The sequence below is a fragment of the Delphinus delphis genome, chromosome 15, assembly GCF_949987515.2.
Source record: "Delphinus delphis chromosome 15, mDelDel1.2, whole genome shotgun sequence".
NCBI lineage: Eukaryota > Metazoa > Chordata > Mammalia > Artiodactyla > Delphinidae > Delphinus > Delphinus delphis.
In genome coordinates this window covers 64,133,383-64,152,493 of record NC_082697.1, presented here as the reverse complement: position 1 = coordinate 64,152,493, position 19,111 = coordinate 64,133,383, and positions in this window count along the sequence as shown.

Genomic DNA, 19,111 nt, shown 5'->3' with positions numbered 1-19,111 from the left:
GAGTAAAAACTCTAGAAGGACACAGTCAAGAGTGGGCCACCCACAGTTTTGTGAGGTTTACCTCCAGTAGTTTGACCAGGTTCCTACAGTAAATATTGGGGGAAAAATCCCCTGTGCTTCTAGCAGCGGGGAGGGGAAGAGGAACCATTCTGGAATATGCCAGAGTATTCTATTCTTCTTAAAAAAGCTTGCCCTTGGAAGAAATTGATCAATCAGAGCCTAACCTTCTGAGGTTTCATCAAAGCCTAACTGACCTGGGGAAAGGAAAATACCCAACTCCAGTCAGCTCTAGCCTTTCATGTGGGAGAAGGGAAATACCAACCCCTTAGGTGGGACGGGATGTCTTGATTACTGTAGCTTTATAGTAAGTTCTGAAGTTGAATACTGCCAGTCCTCCAGCTTTGTTTTTCTCCTTCAATATTATGTTGGCTATTCTGTATCTTTTTTTCTCTCCACATAAACTTTAGAATCTGTTTGTCAATATCCACAAAATAAGTTGCTCAGATTTTGATTGGGATTTCATTAAATCTATAAATCAAGTTCATGATAATTCTATTTTTAGTTTTTTAAGGAACCTCCATACTGTTCTCCATAGTGGTTGTATCAATTTACATTCCCACCAACAGTGCAAGAGGGTTCCCTTTTCTCCACACCCTCTCCAGCATTTATTGTTTCTAGATTTTTTGATAATGGCCATTCTGACTGGTGTGAGATGATATCTCATTGTAGTTTTGATTTGCATTTCTCTAATGATTAATGATGTTGAGCATTCTTTCATGTGTTTGTTGGCAATCTGTATATCTTCTTTGGAGAAATGTCTATTTAGATCATCTGCCCATTTTTGGATTGGGTGGTTTGTTTTTTGGTTATTGAGCTGCATGATCAGCTCGGTGGTTTGTGACCACCTAGAGGGGTGGGATAGGGAGGGGGAGGGGGAGGGAGACGCAAGAGGGAAGAGATATGGGAACATATGTATATGTATAACTGATTCACTTTGTTATAAAGCAGAAACTAACACACCATTGCAAAGCAATTATACTCCAATAAAGATGTTTAAAAAAAAATCAAGTTCAGAAGAACTGACATCTTGACAATGTTGAGTCTATTTATCCATGAACGTGGAATATCTCTCCACTTATTTAGTTCGTCTTTGATTTCTTTCATCAGAGTTTTATAGTTTTCCTCATATAGATCTTGTACATATTCTGTTAGATTTATTCTTAAGTATTTCATTTTTGGGGGTGCTAATTGTAACTGATACTGTTTTTAATTTCAAATTCCATTTATTCATTGCTGATATAGGGAAGCAGCTGACTTTTGTATATTAACCTTGTCTTTTGCAACCTTGCTGTAATAACTTATTAGTTTCAAGAGGTTTTTTTCTTGTAAATACTTTCAGATTTTCTGCATAGACAATCATGTCATCTGCAAACAAGACAGCTTTGTTTTTTGCTTCTCAATCTGTATACCTTTTATCTCCTTTTCTTGTCTTATTGCAATAGATAGGACTTCCAGTACAATGTTGAAAAGTGGGGTATGAGGGGACATCTTTGTCTTATTCCTGATCTTAGTGGGAAAGCTTCAAGTTTCTCACCATGAAGTATGATGTTAGGTGTAGGGATTTTGTAGATATTCTTTATCAAGTTGAGGAAATTCTCCTGTATTCCTAGTTTACTGAGGATGTTTTTTAAAATTATGAATTCATAGTGGATTTTGTCAAATTATGTTTCCTGCATCTATTGATGTGATCATGTGATTTTTCTTTTTTGACCTGTTGTTGTGATAGATTACATTAATTTCATTACATTACATAATTGATTTTCAAATGTTGAACCATTATTGCATACTTGGGATAAATCTCTCCTTGGTTGTGGTGTGTAATTCTTTTCATGCATTGTTGGATTTGATTTGCTAATAAATTGTTGAGGAGTTTTGCATAAGAGATATTGGTCTATGTTCATAAGAAATATTGGTAGATAGTTTTCTGATAATATCCTTGTCTGGTTTTAGTATTAGGATAATGCTGGCCTCATAGAATGAGTTAAGATGTGTTCTCTCTGCTTCTATCTTCTGAAACAGCTTGTATAATTGGTATAATTTCTTCCTTAAACTTTTGGTAGGATTTATCAGTGAATTCTGGGCCTGGTGCTTTCTGTTTTGGAAGGTTATTAATTATTGATTTCTTTAACAATTTCTTTAAATAGGCCTCCCCCCTTTTTTTCCATTATAGGTTATTATAAGATATTGAATATAGTTCCCTGTGTTATACAGTAGGTCCTTGTTGTTTATCTATACCAATATTTTATATATGGTAGTGTGTATATGTTAATCCCAAACTCCTAATTTATCTCTCCCCTGCCCCCTGCTATCCTCTTTGGTAACCATAAGTGAGTCCATTTCTGTTTTGTAAATAAGTTCATTTGTATCATTTTTTTTACATTCCACGTATAAGTGACATCATATGGTATTTCTCTTTCTCTGTCTAACTTACTTCACTTAGTATGATAATCTCTAGGTTCATCCATATTACTGCAAAGGGCATTATTTCATTCTTTTTTATGACTGAGTAATATTCCATTGTATATATGTACCACATCTTCTTTATCCATTCATTTGTCAATGGACATTGAGGTTGCTTCCATGTCTTGGCTATTGTAAATAGAGCTGCTATGAACATTGGGGTGCATGTATCTTTTTGAATTGGAGTTTTCTCCAGAGGCCTCCTCCTCTCTTTAAGCAGTAGACCTTTCCTCTTTTTTTACCTCCAAATATTTCTCAGCATGAGGACAGCCTAAAGCAGAACTGCTTGGACTGAGATTAGGAGAGGAGTAAATGGTGGCCTGGCACTGCCATTCATGCTCTCAAGTACCTGTCACATGTTATCTGAGGCTTGTAGTCTCTCAGAAGTGTCCCCTAGGTGTGCCCTTCTCACACTACCTATCTACCTGTCCTTCTGTACTTTGTTTTAAGCTGCTTAGGAGCTGGGTTCTCATCTCCCTCATTGTTCCACCCCAGCTCCTGGCCCATCATAAATAAACAACAAATGTTGTTGAATAAATGGATGGATGAACTAAGGTTTCTGGAAGCCACTCTTTAACAATGTTTTGCTCAGAGTCCTTGCCTTTGAGTCCTCCACTGTATTTGATGTCATCCAGGGTGCTGGCACTGGGTATATGGGAAATCAGAACAATTAGTAGCAAAGTTGAAAAAAAATTCAGTGAATGTGGGATGTTTCTTTCTGAAGGGTTACCTTACTCCCTCTGCACGTGGATGGGTTATTGAGCAAAAGTTGTAATGTTTTAGATAAACATCTGGCCCTTCTCACAAATCCATTTCTTTTGCCAACTGATTCCCACTCCACTTCTGGGTTCAATTTTAGTGTCACTTCTGAGAAGCCTTCTCTGGCCACCCCACCCCTCCCTGCTGCTGTTCTGCCTCATTATCACCATTTTCTATACTGAACTTATCACAACTTATAATTATATATTTATTTGTGAATTCAGTCTTTCCGATGTCTCTCTGCCCCAGGAGACTGTAAAGTCCAGGAGGTTGAGGATCATCCTTGTTTTGTTCACACCTTGTCTCTAGGACCTGGCGTGGAGCCTGCTACATAGTAAGAGCTCATTTGTCATCATGAGTCTTGTGGCTTAGCTGAAAGACATGTTACAGGGGTTTCCAAAAAAACTTTTTTTTTCTTTTTTTTTTTTTGCGGTACACGGGCCTCTCACTATTGGGGCCTCTCCCGTCACGGAGCACAGGCTCCGGAAGTGCAGGCTCAGCGGCCATGGCTCATGGGCCCAGCCACTCCACAGCATGTGGGACCTTCCCGGACCGGGGCACGAACCCGTGTCCCCTACATTGGCAGGCAGACTCAACCACTGCGCCACCAGGGAAGCCCCCAAAAAACTTTTTTTTTTAACAGCAGAACTCCTTTCATTAAATGAAATTGCTTAGACTTCTTTATATAAACCAACTCATTTGTGTGTTTAAATTGGGGGGTGACGGGGGAAATCTGCTTGCCTTGCCTTCTCCTTGCTGCTCCAACAGGCACCTCCCAGACTGCCCTTTGGCAAGCTTTTCTGAGCCCTCCCTTCAAAAATGCCAGAATGGTCTCTTCACCAAGGGGGGCCCTCTTTGTAGGTTGAAAGGCTAACGATGCAGTCTCTTCTCCCGGCTCCCTACGTCAGCCCCGTGGAGCACTTTGCTAATAGAGCCATAAATCCCCCCTCTAAATAAGCATCCTTATTTGATTTGCTCTTCAGATGACCTCTTCCTGGGTAAGATGCTATGCCTTCCCTGAGTTATGGCAAAGACTCCAGTGGGTGGCTGTGTTGTGTCCTGCTTCTGCCATCTGATAGTCTAATCCCTCTCCAATTTACGGACTTGTCACTTCCCCGGCCAGCTCCCACCTTGGCATAGCTGACCCAATAGCAATATTTACCTGTGTCATTTTGTTCAAACACGGGCATCTCCGCTGAGGAGGCAGCCATCCCAGCCCTAACATCTCTTTGACTAACCCTGGCTAACTTTATGGACATCATCGCGGCAGGAAGGACAAAGCACCAGAAGGTAGAACAGGCGTGGCTCCCACGGGAGTGAAACTCTCCTTGTTGGCTTGAGCACGACTGCTTCCCTGCTGAGAAATCTCAGGATAACTTCTACCTTTCGAGGGGGTGAGGCTGCTGCCTGCCCTCAAGTCCTTCTAGGGTTTCCACGCCCCTCAACTCTCTGTCTGGAATGCTTGCTTGTACATTCCGTGGTGGGTCAGGTGCAATCCCCTTGCTTTGAATTTTACTCCAAGAGTGGCAAGAAATGGAACTGGGTGTACTTTCTATATGCCTCCATTTCCTGGCCTCTGTAATGGGCACAGTCATATCTCACATCACATTCTGTCTTGTTACCTAGGGCAGAAAAAGAAAACACATACACACATTTTGCATGTCATGTCAAGGAGCTGACAGAAGCTGTGAAGTCCACCCACTAGCCCTAGGTTAAAATATGATGGGCTGGACAAAAATTGGAAACAACCTAAACGTCCATCAACTGGCAAATGGATAGGCAGATGTGGTATATGAGGGAATACTATTCAGCAATAAAAAGGAACCATCTACCTTATAATGCTACGACATAGATGAACCTCATAAATGTTATGCTCAGGAAAACAAGCCATATGCAAGAGACCATATATGGTATGGTCTAGTTATATGAAATAGCCAGAAAAGGAAAAACTATACAGATAGAAAGTAGATTAGTGCTTGAGTGGGGTGGAGACAGGAACTAACAGTAATGTGCATGAGGGATAGTATTGGAGTGATGAAATGTTATAAAACTGATTTATGGTGATGGTGGCGTAACTTGGTAAAAAATTATGCCACCAAAATATCTTGGAGACATCCCAGACCACCACAATGAAGTGAATATCACAATAAAGTGAGTCAAACGATTTTTTTTTGGTTTCTCAGTGCATATAAAATTTATATTTACACTATATTGTAGACTATTAGGTATGCCATAACATTAGGTCTAAAAAAGCAATGTACATCACATACCTTAATTTAAAAAGTACTTTATTGGTTTTGATATCCAGTGGGGAGTGTGTGATTGTCCCAGGGGTTGGGGGCATAACGGACTTTCAGATGGGGTGGGTGGTGAGGTTAGAAGTCCCACAACCTACAAGGAGTTGCAGGAGCAGAGTAAGAGTGTAAGTATTTCAGGCTATTGGGTCAAAAGTTCTCTCACATACATACTTCATGTTGCCATTGCTGTGTAGAAACATTGTAGGGCCTCCCATACCTTTATTTTAAAAAAATACTTCATTGCTAAAAAATGCTAACCGTTATCAGAGCCTTCAGCGAGTCTTAGCAGTAACATCACAGATCGCTGATCACAGATCACCATCATATAATAAAAATGAGAAAGTTTGAAATATTACGAGAATTACCAAAATGTGATACAGAGACATGAAGTGAGCAAATGCTCTGGAAAAATGGCTCCAATAGACTTGATCGACACAGAGTTGTCACAAACCTTCAATTTATAAAAAACGCAATATCTGTGACGTGCGATAAAGCAAAGCACAAGAAAACGAGATGTGCCTGTGTGTACCTGTGTCTCACGGGGCGCTGGGAGGGTACATGAGATGCAGGCATGGAAGGGTTTAGGAGCGAAGTGTCACGAAGGCTGTAAGCGCTTTCAAGCGGTTCAGCCTATGCCGACAGCTCCGTCGGTATCTGTATCTATATTTAAATCTGTATTAGTTTCCTGGGGCTGCTGCAACAAATTACCACAAACCGGGTGGCTTAAAACAGCAGAAATGTATTCTCTCATGGTGCTGGAGACCAGAATTCTGACATCAGGATGTTGGCAGGACCTTGATCCGTCCGGAGGCTCTAGAGGAGGCTCCTTCCTTGCTTCCTCCAATTCTGACGTTCCTGGCTTTCCCCGGCTTGTGGCCACATCACCCTAATCTCTTTCACACTGCCTCCTCTCTTCTGTCTGTGTGTCTCTTATAAGGACAGTTGTCATTGGATTTAGGGTCCCTCTGGATAATTCAGGATGATCTCACCTCAAGATCCTTAATTCAGTCTGCAAAGAACTCTTCCAAATAAGGTAACATTCACAGGTTCCAAGGATTTGATGTGGTTATATTTTTTGGTGGGGGGCTACAACAGTATCCGTATCTACATCTATAATTGATATCATCTGTATCTGTATCTGTATCATCCATATCATCTACATCTATAGATCAATGGAAAACCAAAGACGTCGAAATGCTAACAGTTTCTGAATCTAAGTTGCAGGTAGATAGGTGCTCCTTGTACACACATAAAGTTCCTTATCCAAAAATCTTGTGCGCTTGAATTCAGATATTTCTAGAGTTTAGAAAGGCATTTAGGTGCATGCATTGTATATTATTACATCACAGCCTATATCATCAAATATATTAATATGTTTGCAATGATACTTTTGAATAGTCACACAAAGTGGATTAAATAAAGACATAGATAATTCATACTTATCTGGGCCAGGCTTTGCTACCAAATGAGTTTTAGCACCAAATGTATGATAAACTTCTGGATTTCAGAGCTTTTTGAATTTTAAAATCATGAAGAAGAGAGGGAGGGGACTGTGCTCTTCTTTCTCCATTTTTGTATGTTTGAAAATTTTCATAATAAAATATTTCGAAAAATGAGATCGCGCATGTAAACATGCTTAGCACCGTGCTTGGCACATAGCAAGAACTCAAAAATGTATAACCGTTAAAATTAATTTCATAATTATTATTCTTGATGACAGTGTGATAAATCAGGCACTTAGGAGCTGTTGAAGGATTTTATGCAGGGGATTGATGTGGTCAGGGAAAAGAGAACCTAGAAGGATCCCTAAGGCACTGGCATAGGAGGAAATGGAATTGGGTGGGACTGGGATGGGAGGGAGACTGGTTAGGAGGCTCTTGTATGGTCCAGACAGGAGATGATGAGAACAGAGGAAGGAAGCTTGAATTAACCTGACAGAACTTGGTGAGCCTTCTGGAAAAGCAGGATGGATTCTTTTTTTTTTTTTGCGGTACGCGGGCCTCTCACCGTTGTGGCCTCTCCCGCTGCGGAGCACAGGCTCCGGTCGCGCAGGCTTAGCGGCCATGGCTCACGGGCCCAGTCGCTCCGCGGCATGTGGGATCCTCCTGGACCGGGGCACGAACCCGTGTCCCCTATATCGGCAGGCGGACTCTCAACCACTGCGCCACCAGGGAAGCCCAGCACGTGGTCCTTTTTAACGGGTAATATTTCGTTGTATGCATGTTTCAACACTACTCAGTTCTCTCTTAATAAGCATACAGGTGATTTCCAGTTTTTCACTTACAATCATCATTGCAGTTAGATCCTGGAATGTCCATCTTTACGCTGATTTTTGCTTTAGGATAAATTGCTCCAAGCCGAGTTGCTGTGACAAAAGATATGTACATTTTTAGGTCTTTTGATATATAGCACCAAACCACCTGTGATTAGCCCTTCCTTTAACCAACCAATTCAAACTACTTTAAGCATCTTAACCTCTTCCCGCCCTCGGGCACATAATCCAGGCAGCAAATTCACAAAAGCAGCTATTGCATCAGCTCAAAGAAAATTAGACTCCTTTCATGTGAATGTTCCTCCCTGCCAATGCACTGTTTAAATCATCACTTCCGGACAATTTGTTTTATAATCACCAGACCTAATAAAGGGAATTTCCTAGAAGTTAATCAACTGAGGAAAAACTGCAAGGGTTTGGTTTGGTTTGGGGTCGTTGTTTTGGCTAGGGACAAATGGGCTCCTTTTAAAAAGTGAAATTTCCAGAGCTTTCCCAAGCCCTAGTGAATTTCACACCCTCTGGCCCTTGTTTTACACCAACCAGAGGTCCAGCTCAGGGTTGCAATCTTCCTAACAAACTTTCACTCTCCTACCCTCTAAGCCTTTGCTCACAAGGTAATTTTCCTCACCTGGAATTTCCTTCAGGTGGGGTTGCCAGATTTAGCAAATAAAAATACAGACACCCAGTTCAATTTGAGTTTCGGATAAACAGCTAGTGTTTTTAGGGATTCTGCCAGTTGCTGAGTATGTCTATTCCAATCATGCATTCCAGAACTGGGGAAGTAACCACAGGATGGGTTCAGGGGCCAACTGGACCCACTGCGAAATGAACCTAAACTAAAACTTTTGATTGAGAGCCTGACCTCCATAAGCCACTACTCTGACTGACTGGTGCACCACAGTGATGCCTTGTTCAGAGCCAGTGTCCAGTATCCCCAAAAGGTCTGATTGTTTCCTTTTTTCTGATACAAGTCACCCTGAGAAAAGGCTGTAGGTCCCTTTTTGGAAGGCTGGTAGAAAGACTAACTGTATAAATTTTGGGCAGTGTAGCAAGGTCCTTCCTCAAGGGGACACAGCCTCCCTTTCATTCAAAGGATTCTGGGTCTATTAACTGACTCCAGTCTGGAAATTGCTTAGGGGGCTGTGACTCTCTGTTTTGGTGATTCAAGTTAGACTTCTGTTCACTCGACCTAAAACTCTTCTGCTTGTGCAGATCAAGTAAGAATTTAGTAGATTGCCCATCTGTTTATTTTCTAGTTACACTGTGATCACTAGCCGACACTATACCAACACCATCTCTGTGAGGTAGACTATTCTGATTACTGTTTTGACCCTGCTTGCTGTCCATTACTGTAACCACGCCGACCTTGCCTTTGGTGATTAAGTGCTGCCACTTGGCCCCTGACACCCAGGATCCAATTATCCCCTCTACTTAAATGTTACTGAGTTTTCTTCTGTGCATCATTCTTGAATCATTCTTCTTTTCAAATGGAAAGAAACCAACTGAAGTAACAGTAAATTTATTTTTGAACTACCATGTGGCAGTGGATTGAACAGGAAGGTAAGATGGAGAGAAACAAATAGCATGCGGAATATGGAGAGGAGGTAGACTTTTCCAGGCCTCTGGAAAAAATGCTTTTCATCTAGGGACGTTCAGTTCTGGCACTCCCCACGTACACACCCGGGACAGACATTACTAATCAATCAACATGCTCTTTCCCACTGAACCAAAAGCTACATCAGAATCCGTCTTAAGATGATGCTCCAGGCACCCACCAACAATCGATAAGAGGTGACATAAGAGAAGAGACCTATTTATCATTCCTTTTATACCCTCTTCTTGTGCCTCAGGTAAGCAATACTACATACTGAGAAAGAAGAAAGAACTTTCTGAGATAGAGAAAAAGCAACTGGTTTTAAGTTCCTCAAAATCCACCACAAAAGACAAAGTCTTTCCCATGAGATTATCACAGGGCCGCAGGTCATTCTAAGACATGAACTCTGAGAATCCATCCAAAAACAGCGAAAGGAAAACTGCAAAACTCTAGGTCTGTCCTGGCTTGCTCTGTGTTGGCGATTAGTTTGAAATAAAAGTGTTCCAACCCTCTTCTGGTTACAAAAAATTAGCTTTGCCTCATGCTGCCAAGTAACTCTGAGGCTCACATATGTATTTTTCCAACTTTTAAGTTGAAGCAATAATAAAAAAAGAACGCCAGCTCATAGAAGAGAATAAGAACAAATAAGGTACATGGACCTAGGTCAGTGAGGGCCTGAAGATGGAATAGTAACACCAGTGACACCAATAACAACACAGTATTTTCTATTTGCCCTGCCTTGTGCTAAGGTGAACTGCATGGGTTTTCTCATTTCCTCCCTTTGAGGCGGGTACTATTATTATCTGCCTTTTACAGATGAAAAGCCTGGAAGCTCAGAGAAGTTAAGTACCTTGTTTAAGGTCAAGCAGTTTGCAAGTCGTGAGGCTGTGGGATTTGAACCCGTACATGTCTGGTTCAAGAAACTGTACTCTTGAAACTGTGCATTTCAGATCAGCAGAGTCTTTTCTCTCAGCATGGAAAGATGACCATTTCAAGTTCTAAGCATCTCTCCTACCACATCACGGAGGGCAAGGACTTATTCATCTTTGTATTTCCTATTGCATAGCATGATACCTGGCACATAATCCCATTCACGTTTGGTTGAATTAAAATTTGCTCCAGTTTGAGGTTTTCCAGTTCAGCAGTGAGCTCTGCAGAACAACCATGGGTTCTTCTAAATCTTCTGCCGCTTGTCCCAGAGCTGGGGTGGGTTTTGTTCCAGTGGCCGTGTCACTTGTACTATTGGATGCAGGCATCCGACACATAGTTGTTCAGCACCTACTGTGTGCTAGGCAGTATGATAGCAGGACAGCAGTGAACGAGACAGATCGAGTCTCAGCCTTCAGGCTTGCCTGCCGGAGGGAGAGACAGACTTAAGCAAGTGATAATGGTAACACGGGAAAGAATTAAGAGTGGGTAGTACAGAATTGCCTCAGAGGGGCTGTTCAACCTAGACCTGGGGCCTCATGGAGAAGACTCTGGTGGCACGATGATATCTGACACGTGTAATGCTAGCCAGGCACCAGGCACGGTCTCTTATTTTAATTCTCCCATCCACTGTCAATTCATGAGGTGCACCGCTCACCACCAGTGTATAGCTGAGAAAATACAAAGCCAGAAACGTTAGGAAGTGGCAGAGCTGGATTCAAAGCCAGCCTGTGACTATAATTCAGCCCCTCTCCTGATCTACTGCTCTGCTCTTTTTTTCCAGTGAGAGCTGCAAAATGAGCTGGAGTTAGCTTGGAAAAATAGGGGGAGAGGACTGTTCAAGCAAGAGGGAGTGGCAGCTGTGACACCCAGACTGCACAGGAAGGGAGGGGAGAAAGGTGGGACGGGAGGGGGCAAGATGGGCAGGAGTCAGAGGTGAAGGCTTTGTAAAGCCCAGTTAGGGAGTCTAGCTTTTATCATGAGGGTGCCGGTGAGCCATCAGAGGGTTTTCATCAGAGAAGTGGCAGGATGGGGTTTATCCTCTAAAATGATGACTCTGGCTACTGAGGACCCTAATGAGGAGAGAGGTTAGAAAGAAGCTGAGGATGGAGGTAGGGGACCATCTGGCAGGGCTGGGACTGGGGTGAGCAAGTAGGGTGCCCAGGGTACTTGCACGCCCCAAGAGTCAGTGTCCCCTTAAATTTTGTGTCCTAGGTACCCCCCTTGTCTCACCCTAAGTCTAGGCCCTACTTCTCAGGCAGCTGCTATAAGAATCTAGGCCAAGGTTGCATAAGCCAGACCCACAAAGGACGTCAGGGAAGCTGGAAACTCACACAAATGGAAAAAATCCCTTTTCCCTCTTGGGTATTTATGTTCATTTCTGACTGTTAGCTCTTATCATTACCAGTTCGTTTTCGCTTTGACATCAGAAAGGGTGGAAAGTTTTACAGGATGGAAATCTTTTTGAGGTTCAGTTCTTTTTTTTTAGATTGACAGTGGAGTAGGGGAGGAAGGGGAGAGAGGAGAGAATGGTAGAGGTGGGAGGAAGTATGACATAGGATTAGATTTTTTAAAAAACAAGACAAAATACCTTCTGTGCAAGAGTAGAACCGAAGGATAAATAATAAAACCAAATTCCAGCAGAGTGGAAACGAAGCAAAAACGCTACCTTGAGTTATTATTTTTGAAACATGATCATTCTTCACCTACATGGGGTGACTCCTTTAAAATCACACCATTTTAGGGGGATTTGCAGTTCTTCACCTTAACAATTATTCCTCAATCCATATTCTGTCTATATCCTCAATCCAGTTTTTCTGTTTTTCTGTTCTCTTCCTCCATTACTGTTAGTTCTAAAGAGGGGAAAAGAGCAGAGGTAAGCAGAGGTTTCACCTGACAGTGTAAGTGCTTATTATGCCTTGTTTTTTGTATAATTCTTTATTTTGCTATAATTTCAAAGTTAAAGAACAATTGCAAGAATAACATAAAGATCTTTGATTATAGATTCATCTGTATCCAGATTCATCTATTGTTTATATTTCGCTTCATTTGCTTTATCATTCTCGCTCTTCATGTGTATGTATATGTGCATGTGTGTGTGTTTCTGAAGTGTTTGAGAGTGTCTTTTTACCCCTAAATACCTAAGAACGAGGTCATTCTTTACATAACCTTTGTTCAGTTATCAAGGTCAGGAACATTGATATACTACTATTGTCTATTGCACAGTTTATGTTCAAATTTCATCACATGTCAAGCTCTTCTCCACTTTGCTTCTAGTCCAGTATTCAACCTACAATCACAAATTCTATTTATATGTCTTATCTCTTTAATCTCCAATAATCTGGAACAGTTCCTTGTTCTTTCTTTGTGTTTCTTTTCTTTTCTTTTTTTTTTTTTTTGCGGTACGCGGGCCTCTCACTGTTGTGGCCTCTCCCGTTGCGGAGCACAGGCTCCGGATGCGCAGGCTCAGCGGCCATGGCTCACAGGCCCAGCTGCTCCGCGGCATATACACATTCTTCTAAAAATTCTTTTCCATTATGGTTTATTACAGGATATTGCATATAGTTCATTGTGCTATACGGTAGGACCTTGTCATTGATCCATTCTATATATGATAGTTTGCATCTGCTAACCCTAAACTCCCACTCCCTCCATCCCCGCGCCTCCCCCCGCAACCACAAGTCTGGTTTCTATGTCTGTGAGTCTGTTTCTATTTCACAGATAGATTCATTTGTGTCATATTTTAGATTCTACATATAAGTGATATCATATAGTATTTGTCTTTCTCTTTCTAACTTGCTTCGCTTAGTGTGATAATCTCTGGGTCCATCCATGTTGCTGCAGATGCCATATGCCACTCCTTTTTATAGCTGAGTAGCATTCCATTGTGTATATGTACCACATCTTCTTTACCAAATGGACACTATTTACATGAGTACAGAGCTCCGTCTCTTGCTTCCTTGTTCATGCCCAGCTTCTATGGGGTGACCGTTTATCACTGTGCATGTTAAGCCCATGTCTTTTTTTCTCTTCCTGCTTTCATTCAGACTCTGTTTCAACACCTAAGGCCATAGCCTTTCATTTAAAACATGTTGTTTGGTCACAAACACCTGCCTTTTCTGCGTTTCTGCTGTGGAGGCAGCACTGCATAGTGGCCAGCGAGTGGCCTGTGTGAATGCGGTCAGGTTATCATTACCTTTCTGAGCCTCAGTTTCCTCATATGCATGTTTACAAATGACCGTGCAAAAGCCGCATTTATTTGGGGGTTCCAAATATATTTTAGTGAGTAGGCAAATTCACAAATACAGAATCCATGAATAATGAGGAGTGACAGCACATCCTTAACTCAGACGAGTAAGTCAAACATTCATGGAGCATTTGCAGTGGACCATGAAAATATAAGGCTCACCTCTTGCATGAAATATTACTCTTTATTTTATCTTAGTTTTCCCAGTTTTTAATTTTTAATGTAATTAGTCAAGTAATTTCATGAATACGTGTTCAGTGCAAAAACATTAAAATGACACACAGCTCCAAAGAATTAAAAAAGAATAAAATGTATTCTTCACTTTATATTTGCATTAGATTCAATTTCTTTCTCCAGAGGTGACCATTATTAATAGTTGGTGTGATACTTTTGAGATTTAAGCACACACGTGTTTAAATGTACACACATGTGTACATCACAAAAGCACACTATCTTCAAAAGTAAATGAGCCATGTAAGAAACGGGATGTTTATAGCAGCTTTATTCACAATAGCCAAAACTTGGAAGCAACCAAGATGTCTTTCAGTGGGTGAATGGATAAACAAACTGTTGTATATCCAGACAGTGGAATATTATTCAGCACTAAAAAGAAACAAAGTATCAAGCCATAAAAAGACCATGGAGAAAACTTAAATGCATATTATTAAGTGAAAGAAGCCAGTCTAAAAATGCTACATGCCGAATGATTCCAACTATATGACATCCTGGAAAAGGCAAAACTATGGAGCCAGTAAAAAGATCAGTGGCTGCCAGGGATTAGAGGGGAGGGAAGCATGAACTGGCAGAGTCCAGAGGGTTTTTAGGGCAGTGACACTACTCTATATGACACCGTAATTGTGGATACATGTCATTATACATTTGTCCAAGCCCAGAGAATGTACACCAAGAGTAAACCTTACATAAACTGTGGACTCAGGTGACAATGATGTGTCAGTATAGGTTCATCGTTTGTAACACGTGTACCACTCTGATGGGGGATATTGATAGTGGGGAGGCTGTGCATGTGTCGGGGTAGGGATGTATGAGAAATCTCTATATCTTCTGCTCAATTTTGCTATGAACCTAACTCTACTCTGAAATAAAGTCTCTTTTGCAAAAGCAAATGGGATCACAGTATACATAAAACTTGCCTTTTTTCCTTAACATTTCTTGACGTTCACTCCACTTCAGAACATAAAGACCTATACTGTGCTTTATTATAGCTGCAAAGCATTTCACAGCATGGGCATATGTGATCTCCTGTTGATGGATTTTTAGGTGGTCCCTGTGTAATAGGGGACCCTATTGCTAAACCATTTAACAGTGGACAACTTTGTGTGCACACATTTGTGGCACATTTGTGAGAGGTAGAACTGGGCAGGGGTTGAAAGCTGACCCTCTACCATCCCACAGTCTGAGCTGGAGTTCTAGTTCACCTACTTGCTGGGTTATCTTGTGTCAATTAGTTACCCTCTCTACACCTCCTCTTTCTCATCTGCAAAATGGAGATATTAATAGTCCTGACAGAGTTGCAAGCGTTTGTGAGAAAATCCACCCCTTAGCACTGTGCTTATGCATAGTAGGTATTCAGTGTTGGATAATATGTATATTTTTGGGGGGTAGGGTCCAAGGGACAGGATAGCATAATGATGACAGTATAGACTCTATAAAGTGCTTAGAACAGTGGCTTGCCACACCCTAATCACTGCATAAGAATTTTCTATTATTACTAGTACCCTAGAGGTAGAATTGCTGGGTCAGAACATATGTGCATTGAATATGTTACTACCTACTGCCAAGTCACAAAGCCCTCATCCGACCCTCCAAAACCCTCCAGAAGAAAGGCTCTACCAACTTCCATTCCCACCAACACATGGAGGCTGCCTGTTTCCCTACACCCTTGCCAGTACTGGATACAACCGAGCAGTTTAATTTTTGCCACCCTGATGGGCTCATTCTCCTTCACTGAAACTCTGACAGCTGGATCCTGTCATCAAATGGGTGTATATGGGCCTTTGAGAAGGCTGTCGGTGAATGCAAGCAAGAGGAAGCATCCCTCTAATTTGCCACGAGCTCGTTTAGGCTCTTTGGAGGACTCACAAATGGTTATCAGGGTAATTCTGAAAAAAAGTGGGGGCAGAGATCCTCAGAGAGAACCTTATTATTTCCAGGGGGCCTTTGATTTGATTGGCTGCAGGACCCTTTCTGCCAGATGTCAGCAAATCATAGACATTCATCCAGCTGAAAGCCAACCCGTTCAGCCTTTCTGGGCAACATATTCAGACAGAACCCAGCATGTTTGGCTCAGGTGGTAAAATAAATAGGGCTTAATTTATACTTTAAAGTCTTTTATCTCTCTTTAAGCCCCTGTGCCTCACTGAAATAAAATTTGATCGAGATGGAGAGAGGAGAGAACGCAGCTTTAATAATGCATGATCCGCAATCTTGGCCCACCCTTTCTTCACCTGAACATTTTGTTGGAGGCTCGCCATTTCCCTGTGCTTTCCCTGCTTAATTCTTGAACGGCAGTCTTGTCCCTGTTCTAAACCATATTGCCTCAGCATTCAGATGGTTTCAGATGGGACTGGCAGGTTTGATATCCACTTCGCCCAATGAGAGACACTGGGGACAAACTGGGGTCCTTACCCTTCTCTCCATGAGCCACTGTCTGCCAGTCAGCCCCCATATTGATCAGATTAGCTGGTAATTAACAGCCCAGCCCAGCCAAGCAGAGGAAATGACTCATTTAGCCGAATGTCACTGCATCTAATTTACTTTGCTTATCAGAGATTTATTCTCTAAGGACTACAGGAAGCAGAGCAGGGCACCTTCAGTGGAGGGATCTGAGGGGTTTAAAAGCTTAAATGTGGTCTAACCTCTCTCTGGGGTCTGTCTGGCAGTAAGGAGGCTTCTACTGCCAACCTAGAAAAGAGACTGTGCTGATATATGTGCCTCGAGCTTGCGATAAAAAAGATTGAATAACTCTCAGCATGAAAATTGGTGCTTAGATTACAAAGTCTTTGTTCCTTGTTTGTTTAAATCCCTTCTCACGTTTTTTTAAAGCTAAACTTGTTTATCCTATTTATTTGATGGGAAAACTCCTTCCATGGCTAGTTAGCTTTGGTTGTAGTTAGTAGTAGTAGTAGTAGCTAAAACATTACCTACAATAATAATAACAAAGATATTTATTGAATCCTTCAGATATGCCAGGCATTGTATTCAACCTACCACCTTGGATGGAATACATTTCACCCTCTAAACCAGGGATTGGCAAACCTTTTCTTAAAGGGACAGAGTAAATATTTTAGCTTTGCAGACAAAGATCTCTGCGGCAACTTCTCAACTTTGCCATTGTATCAAGAAAGCAGTCATAGAATGTATGTAAATAAATGAGCACGGCTGTGTTCCAATAAAGCTTTCTTTACAAAAACGGGCATTGGGACCGATTTGAGTTGTGATCCATTAGTGATAGAATCAATTTAGTGTGCCGTAAAAATAATTTTAAAAAAATATGAAACGAACAAAAATAGAATAAAAACTATACAAATGCATCACATCTAATATGGATAAACCCCTATTTTAGAAATTTACATCTCAAATACAGGCATATATACGCACCCATGTATGCATATGTGTGTATATGTGTGTGTGTACTTACTTGCACGTGTGTTCTGGGCTTTGATGTAAAATGTATAATCTTATGGATAATGGTCATAAAATTTGAAAAATACTGTTCTTAACACCCCCCTGATGTAAGTCTCTCTATAACATGCATTTTACAGCTGAGGAAACAGAGACATGAAAAGACATTAAGTGACTTGCTCTAAGTCACACAGGCAGAGGGGCTGGGATTCAAATGACACCAAAATACATCAGTTCCTGGTGGTGGAGGGCAGAGTCTGAGGGGAAGAGCAAAATGCACAGGCTAGTCTAACAGGTATTTTATTCTAAGATGACAGCCTTTGAGATAAGCTTTTTCCCTTTTGCTTATTTTGGAAATGTTAATGAACGGTCAAATGGTTAAAATTCTTTCCAGTGGAAGGAAAATAAAAGAAAACAAAGGACGGGCATATTCCACCTATAGAATGGTTTCCTGCTGAAACAAACTGAATGTCTGTTTTCCTTCCTGGTATTTGCACTGCAATTGCTCTTTATCACAATGTATTTTTTTCCCCTAACACATTTTAGAAAGTCAGTTGGAATTGATTTGAGACTCTAAACAGTCTCCTGAATGAAAAAAGCAAAGTGTAACCTATTCAAACAGCCCCTCTTCCTTAATCTAGTAACTTGTGAGATGCAGTTTAAATGATAATGTTAACCAAAATGGGAGAAAGGCAAGGCTACAGTAAAGGGTAGTTTTTTTGGTTTTTTTTTTAACCCCCACTAGAAAAGACAAATGGCTGAGACATTTATATCTGCAGCGCTTATTAGGTAGAAAATGCTCAACCCATTAATTTTATTGCTGTGGTGCCGAATATGGAGTGAGAATGAAGTTCAGAGGCTGTTACAAGACTCCAGTGGCTCATGCAAGATGGAGGCGAGCAGAGAGGGAAGCGCCAGCAAAATCCAAGGATTCTTCAGAAGAGTCTCCCCTAACTTTCCTCCTGGTGTTGCAGAACAAGTGTTTCTCTAAGTGCGACTCCTTGGAAAATTTTCTCTTAAATTGAGACTTAAGAGTCACTTTAAGTTTTTGTTTTTAAGGCAACCTTCCATAAGATGTTTGCTGATTAATTTAAAGACAGGTCTCCCTGGCAACCATGTTTTACTCGAGTGGATTATGCAAGCAGAAAATAGAACTTGGAGTTATTGGAAATAATGTAAGTAAATGTTAGTTTCAGTAAGAAAAACAGAAAGCGAGCGTATTAGGATTTTTTTTTAAGTATTCCTAAATTTAAAGACGTATGTAGGAAATAAGGAGGAAAATAAATTACGTGTCGTAATGTTACCTTACAAGGCTGCCGTTACTATTTTGTAATGGTCTTTTTTCCCAGAGTTTTTTCCTCTGTGCCTTGGTTAAGAAGCTTCACAATTCCCCACAGTTACCACCTTAGTAAGAAAAGCAAAAATATAAGATGGAAAATGTAGCTATCTGCACTCAATTCTACCTTGTGCCCTCGTGCTCCAGAGTCTGGAATTTGTGTTCAACAACCAGGGATGCTTAGAAGAGGGTGTCCTAACTACCTTCACCCCAAAGCCTTCTCCAGAGCATCTGGGGTACTGATATCATGCCATAAAACTCTTACACGTGCCTTGCAGGTTTTTGTATACCAAGGCTTTGTTGGCAAGAAAGCCAGAACTGAGAGAACCCCACTTAGTCTATTATTTCCAAGGCTATGCCTTCAAGTGTCAAGCTTTGCTGACAACAACTTCTAATTATCCAACAAACTCCGTATCTCCCATGGTCATGTGTGGCTCAGGGAAATTTAAAACTCCCTGTACTATGCATGACTGTTGATAGATTTATATATATATACACACACACACACACACACACA